The sequence below is a fragment of the Papaver somniferum genome, chromosome 10 (genome assembly GCF_003573695.1).
Source record: "Papaver somniferum cultivar HN1 chromosome 10, ASM357369v1, whole genome shotgun sequence".
NCBI lineage: Eukaryota > Viridiplantae > Streptophyta > Magnoliopsida > Ranunculales > Papaveraceae > Papaver > Papaver somniferum.
In genome coordinates, this window is record NC_039367.1 from 107250943 (window position 1) to 107259040 (window position 8098).

Here is an 8098-nt window from a genome sequence, read left to right on the forward strand (position 1 = left end):
TGTAACGTGAAGAATAGTTGCTTACTGAGGCCTTTAGTAAATAGATCAGCAATTTGATCCAAAGTATGAATATACTTAACAGAGATAATACCAATCATGACTAAGCTTCTGACAGAATGATAATCTACTTCAATATACTTGGTGCGAGCATGGCAGACAGGATTTGAAGCTAGGCTACTTGCACCCATATTGTCACAGTACATGAGACAAGGGGTAGTAAGAGGAACGCCTAGTTCATCCAGAATATAAGAAATCCATCCAACTTCAGAGGAAACAACTGCTAATGCTTTATATTCAGCTTCGGTGGAGGAATGAGCCACAATAGGTTGTTTCTTGGAAGACCAAGAAACAAGATTAGCTCCAAGAAAGACACAATAGCCAGTAGTAGATCTTCTTGAATCTGGACAGCCAGCCCAGTCACTATTACTATAGGCAGTAATAGTACTACGGTTTTCTCCATTGAGTGTAATACCAGATCCTAGAGAGCCTTTAATATACCTTAAAATTCTTTTAGCAAGTTGCAGATGAAGATCAGTTGGTTGATCCATGAATTGAGAAACATAGTTAACTGCATAACTAATGTCTGGCCTTGTAAATGTCAAGTATTGAAGACCACCAACTAAACATCTATAAGTAGAAATAGATGCTCTTTGACCTTGTGCAAATGGTGTTTTGCATGGCTTGCATTCTAACATATTGTAGATGGGGCAAAACGAGTTGTTGGTTTTTAAGGAATTGAGGAGACGACCGTGCGGAGGAAACTCCTTGAACCGAGAAAACTATTTAACCTCACACAGATGCACTGCAAAAGGGAGTGATTTGAATTCGAGAGATCAATCTGTAGGGCTCCGACCTAAACCAAGAAAATGGTCGTTCCAGAATCAATTTGGTCACAAGAGAGGATGGGTCGATCTGTAGGAGGGAAGCTGAGAAATGTGTGAGATCAATGGTGATCGAAATTGTTGGTGTGTTGTGTATTCTGCGTGAAGAAATAAGATAAATTCTGATTGATTGAATTCACTCTGTTGAGAGTAATTGTTCAGACGCTAAGTTTTTGTTCTCTTGTTGTCTGTTTGATGAAAGATTATCTGTTGTTTCAATCATGATTCAGAGACTTATTTATATTGCAAGAATTGTAGACACCTTGATCCCATGAAATGTGACAGTTGCTGGAGTCAAAGAGTGGGGAAGTGGAAATCGTGTTAAAACCAGTTGCTCATCGTGCAGAGACTTAGTTGATTTTGTAGCCACTACTTTGCTAACTCCTCTAACTGCTTGCACGACTTGGTCAAACTCTCATCATGTGTATGAACACACGTGTCGTAGAATGCCAGACCAAAACCCTAGTTGATATCCCCCCATGTGACACGATTGATGTCTCGTGATTTTAATTAGTCAGTTGTTGACTTGATGAGACGATGAGTCTTTGTATTGCTGAGTCGAACAAATGTTCTGGGACTCATGAATTGAACGTGTATGTTGAGACAAAGGTATCATTGTCGAATAAATGTTGATAGTTAAGGTGAACAAATATTGTTCATTTGATGAATTGTTGATTATTGATAGTTGAACCAATATTCCTTAGTCTGAGCAAATATTGCTCGTTTGATGAATTATTGGTAGCAGAACCAAATAAAATATTAATTTAAAATAATCGCAGAACCGAGTATGATAATTAAAGTGTTGATTACGGGATCAACATAAAATTATTAGTGTTTGAATCTGGAACTATGAACCTTGGATTCAAAACCTAATTTTGATCAATTGATGATTTATTGAAAATCAACCACGAAGTGAAAGAGGGACCGACTACATGGGATGATGGGTCGACCATGTAGCGCCCAGGTGCTCGAGTGAGAAAATACCAAAGTCTCTTGAAGACTAGTTGGTGAAAAGATGATTAAATGCTGGTTTAATCATTTTAGTAAAATAATGCTCGTCTGAGTGTTAGGCAATAAAACCTAATTATGAAGAGATGAGGGACCGACCAAGGGGTCATGGAACCGGCCCTGGTTGGTCATGGGACCGACTGACGATCGTTTTATGAAATTCCAAGTTGTTTGAAAGAGTTTCAACCTAATGTGAACAAATTAGGTCAAATTATGAAAATATGTGGGACCGGCTTCTTGCAAGCCAATGGGCCAACCCTGGTCGGTCAAGGTAATATGCCCATGTCACCAAAGTGTTCGTGTCTCAGTCCTGAGAATTTTGATATTTTCTGATGCGCGTTTGAGCAACATTTGAGAAAATATGAAGAAATCTAGGTTTTGCTCAAACTGAGGAACTTCATAAGATGAAGGAAATAATAATAATAATAATAATAATAATAATAAAATAAGGAATCATAAAGTATGGGACCGGCTATGGCTAAGGCATGGACGGTCGGCCAATAAGCCCGGTGCCATGACACTTTTCCTAATTTTATATTATTTTCATGATTTTAAGGAAATATCATGAAATCAAAGAGTTTCCTTTAAGTGAAGGAGTTTCCATGAGATGAAGGAAACAATAACAATAATAATAACGGGCCCCTAGCTCAGCTGGTCATCCCCGTTCCCCAAAGTTTAATGCGCTCCAGGAGGTCACAGGTTCGAGTCCCCAATGGCGTAATATTGCAGGAATTAACATGGAAGGTAGTGTTAGTTTGCCCCCCTTGTGACACAATCTCAGCCCCCCTCCCGCCGTTTCGGCTCCCTTGGCTAGGTTACCCATGAGGTTCGCTGGTAGATTAGCACAACAACCTGTTCAATTAATGTAATAGTATGTCGTTGGAGCTTAGCTTGTTAGGCTTCCAAGTAGTTTCATGTAATAATATCCATCCAATAATATAATAATAATAATAATAATAATAATAATAATAATAATTAGGTGTTGGCGCCCAGCTTGTCGCTCGGTTGCCTTCCACCGACTTGTAATATACACACTTTCGTCTTGCTAATAAAATACCCTGAGTGGTTTATAATAATAATAATAATAATAATAATAATAATAATGGCTAGCTCAGCTGGTCATCCCCGTTCCCCAAAGTTTAATGCGCTCCAGGAGGTCCCAGGTTCGAGTCCCCAATGGCGTAATATTGCAGGAATTAACATGGAAGGTAGTGTTAGTTTGTCCCCCTTGTGACACAATCTCAGCCCCCCCTCCCGCCGTTTCGTCTCCCTTGGCTTGGTTACCCATGAGGCTCGCTGGTAGGTTAGACAGCAACCTGTTCAATTAATGTAATAGTATGTCGTTGGAGCTTAGCTTGTTAGGCTTCCAACTAGTTTCATGTAATAATATCTATCAAATCCTGTTATAATAATAATAATAATAATAACAACAAAATAAGGGGCATGTGGGACCGGCCACGCTAGGGCATGGTCCGCCGGCTAATGGCCCGGTCCCGTGAATATTTCCTAATTTTATATTATTTTCATGATTTGAAGGAAATATCATGAAATTAAGGAGTTTCATAAGATGAAGGAAATAATAATAATAACATAATAAGGAATCATGAGGTGTGGGACCGACCACAACTAGGGCATAGCCGGCCGGCTAGTAGACCCGGTCCCATGACACCTTTTCCAATTTTATATTATTTCCTTGGTGTGAAGGAAACACCATGAAACTGAGGAGTTTCCTCAAACGAAAGAGTTTTGTTCAAATGAAGGGATTTTCATGAGATCAAGGAAAAATAATAAAAATATGATAAAATAAAGGATTAGGCGTGGGACTGGCCACGACATGACTGGCCGGTCGGTGGGCCCAGTCCTCTAGCGCCTTAGCTAATATTTTATTATTATTATTTTTCTTCCTATTTCGCATAGGTTCATCGTTCCTTCGTAATTGGGAATGCTCGTTCGTGCATTTAGGTGCTCGTTAGTGCATTATTGCTGAATACACTTGCACCATTTTGGTCGGGGCTTACTCTTTAGCGGCTCAGATGCCCGTACATTGAATATTTATCACTAACCCATGGAATTTTGCTGGGAAGAACCACGAATTGAAGTAATGAAATATTATGAAGAACGTAGAATATTTCTGAATATTCAGTTAATGAATTTAATGATTAGAAATAATTAATTGATGGCTCTATACTAGCAGGTATGCTGTCTAGGAGCATTAATTATTTGAGAATTGAGTTATATGAGCTTGTTGAAGCATCATTTTTTTTCCTTTTATATAGTCAGGGAAAATATTGTTACATCCTGAAGACTTTATTGCTCTATACTAGCAGGCAAGTTGTCTAGGAGTCGTCCAATTCTATATAGAAGTAATTACTGAAATTGCTCAGTATTCATGAGATATGTCGTTGCCTCAGTTGAGAGACTGCACATCTACATATGCTATGAGAAACAATATTCTCAGTCAGAGGTTCTTGCGACATGAGCTTTCATGCTTCAAAGAGAGAGACATGAGCCTCAATACTCATCTGATTACTGGATCAGGAGTATGTACAATTATGGTTTTACGGTTTTATCCTTTGTCGAAAATCCACCATCTACACTAAGTCCCCTGCTTAGTGAGGGACAGTCATGTTCCTCAGTCAGCACTGGATGGTGATCTTCTAGTTATAGACGAAATAAGTAATTGAACTTAGTCGTAAGATAAGATGTTAACGGATTTTCGATTGCACGAGCGAACCATGGATTGAACGAAGATCAGAGTAGTATGATAGAGCATCGTCTAACGAGCGTAAAGTGGTTTAGCACCGCGGATTTGGCGGTGGAACCTTGGTCGATTTAGGATTCACGGATCCGGGCCCAAGAAAGGAAATCCTTGTGGAATTAGGTTTTGGAAATAAAATTTGATATAAAAGGGATTAATTGCCTTTTTTTTTTATTTCTCCTTCACATAACCGACCACCACCTTCATCCCTTCACCTCCTTCACGCCAGCAGCAGAGGAAGGAAGCGGTGAAATTTTTCTGGAGCTCAACGCCGCCGACCGTCGCCGCCATATTCCGGCCGGCACCGACCAGGTAAGCAAAAAAAAAATATCCAGAAGTTTATAGGTTATTCATGAGTTGTTCATGTTTAAAATTATATATACATGTGCATACATAGGCGCGAATTTTGTAGAAAACCCTTGGTTTAGGAACGTACATTCGTTCGATCGTTAGTTTAAGAAACTAACAATAATCCCTGACTTAGGAGAGATTTTTTTAATATATAGACCTGTGTCTAGTGATAAAATTTTGTCTATGAGCTTTCATGAAAGCCAGAACTTTATCTTGTTGTATGAATTTTCATAAAATCAGAATAAATCTTCGTTTCAAAGACGGACGATCATACGAAGGAAAAATATATTTTTTTTTATATAAAAGACTGTGACATGTTCACGATTTTTTTTAAGTGAGTTTGCTCACGTCCAAAATATAGTTTATATACATTTTTTTTAAATTACGTGAATAAATCACGTTTATATATATATATATATTATTTTGTTGAAAATCAAATTTTGATTTTGAATAATCATTAAAAGTAGACAATTATTTATGATGAAATATTGCCTTGGTGTGAGTATTTTCATAACTAAGTGGTGAATGTTCACACAGTGGAAAAATTATGTTCATGATTTTATGAAATTCAGGTTTCGATTTTTGAAAATCAAAGTTTTGCTCATTTTTGTAGGTTCGAAGAAACGAGCAAGTTTTGAAGTGCTAACCTCTTGTATCACCACTACTGCTAGTGGAATCGTAAACAGGTAAGAGTTAAGAATTACCATTTTGTAGATGCTCGTATGAGCATTTTTATCATCCAATTGCTCCATTCCATCACTTTATCGAAGTTTGCATCTTGTATGGACGATGTGTTGAATTAGAGTATTGTGTGGATGTTACAGCTACTTCATAAGGATGTCTGACTCCCAAGATAATGATGTCTCTAGAGATGATACATGTATGGATGAAAATGAAGAAGGGGAAGAAGAAGCTCTTGGAATAAAGAATATTCCGAGTACAAAGGATTCTTTCTTCGTGGTTCATCATAGACCTGAAAGGCGTATCTAGACCCCAGCGTTTCGTCTTCTGATAAATCCCAGAGAAGTTTCTCAGAAGAAACTTGTAACTCCTCGGGCGGCCATCCGATTTTGTCTTTAGCGAAGACATTTTTATGCTTCGGTTATTGAATTTATGCTTTCTCGACGACCTTTAGAAAAGTTTTCTGGATGGGCACGGCATATGCTAGGCTTTCTTCATGTTCGAGCCATGCTGGATAGTGCAGAAGGTAACAAGGGCTATTCAAGCATCTGGAGCTTATTTATCTTTCACGATGTGCGAGGTATAGTAGCTCTGCTTGCTCGCTGGTACATTCCAACCCATACTTTCATATGCAGTTGGGGAGAGTTTACCATTACTTTAGAGGATGTAGTTTCTTTATCACATCTCCCAATCACGGGCAATCTTCCTGAGAGTCTTTCAGCAGAAGAGAGGGTGATCTCTATCATCTTGACAACTGAAATGGAGGAAATTAATAAAGTATCCAGCAAATGTTGTTATGCTCATTGGTTAACGCACTGGTGGCCGAGAGATAATGCTCCTGACAGGCCTGTCGACGGTACGTTATCTATTGCTGCTTTCTTGTGTTTATGGATGTTCAGAGATGTATTTGAAGATAGTGGAAATTTGTTGAAGCCGTTTTTGATTCCCTTTTCTATTAAGATGGCTAAAGGTGAGAAACTTCCGATAGGTAGCCTATTCTTGGGTTCCTTGTATTCTAACTTACACTCCTTGATTATGGACTCCAGTGTCTCAAACAGCTTTATGAAGATTGAATGCTATGCCAATACGATGTTTCTCCAAGCTTTGATGTGGGAACACTTTAAGAATTATGCGCCCATTCCTCGTACTATCTTACAAGGGTCGAATGTTGACGCTCGTCATGTTTTCTTTGAGAAGGATAATGCCAGGATTATGCGCTGGTGCACAAAACAACCTCGAGTTAAGGCACATCTTGTCGATGTATTAGACAATGAGTATGAGTTTAATCTCCGCCCATGGGTGTCAATTCCTTCTTATATTTCTCAATTGAGAGCTTTCAATGCTGGAAAAAGTATTATTTTAAAATATGGTACGAATCTGAGTGATGGCGAAAGATCTTTTATGCTGAGTTGCACTCCTGGTCACTTAGTATCAGCGATATATGGAGACCTTTCAGTGGAAGAATACAACATTGACAGAGCATCTCGACAAATGGGTATGGATCGGTGTGTTCTAACTCTTCGAAGGAGAACACTATCGGTTGAACAACTCAAGACCCGTTTAGACCGTACACATGTGGAAGGAAGTGATTACTGGTTCCCTTGTTCTGAACGAATTACGTATGTAACTCCAGGTTACATAGACTTTTGGAATCAACAATTTGATCTCTTATATGACTTCGCGACGGCTGTTCAGCCTTTGGTGAAAGATCCTCCCTCTGCTGAGATGATTTCAACTCGACCAAGATTGAAGTATCTCTCCGGTGATAAACGAAAGACATCTTCAGGGTGTTCACAAGTATGTATCCTTCTTATAATCTTCATAAGGACATGGTAATTGTATTTTGATCATTTCATCAATTTTTCACAAGACGGTCGTATCGTGAGACCTCGAATCGATGTAGACTTCTCGGAAACGGAAGCAATTACTCACGGCGGAGAAGGCATGAGCAAAAATTATAAGATGTTTCCTAACACCATAAAGTCCCCAGTGGTTTCTTTGGTGAGTTGTCAATATTTTTTTCGTCGTGACTTATTATCATCCGTGTAATTAGGATCACAAAACCAATGTTTGTTACTCCATTACAGAATTTCGCCCCGTCAAGTATCGATGGCCTTCAATTCTCTGGGCAAACAGTTTCTGAATTGAATGTTGAAGAAGAAGTTGATGTAAGTATCTCTTTGCATATTTAATCACAACGTTTGTGAATAAAATTCTAATTGTTATGAATGCATCCAGGAGGATGTTTCCATGGAAGTGGAGAGTCCTGGTGATGCTCGTTCATCTTCGGAGGACTGTGATGAAGAGAATTCCCAAAACTCAAGACCGAATGAGAGCAATGCTCCTGACGCTGATACGGGCAATTCCGGTTCTTTAAACGCTTCAGAGACCACCCATGTAAGTATTCTCTTTATTTTAT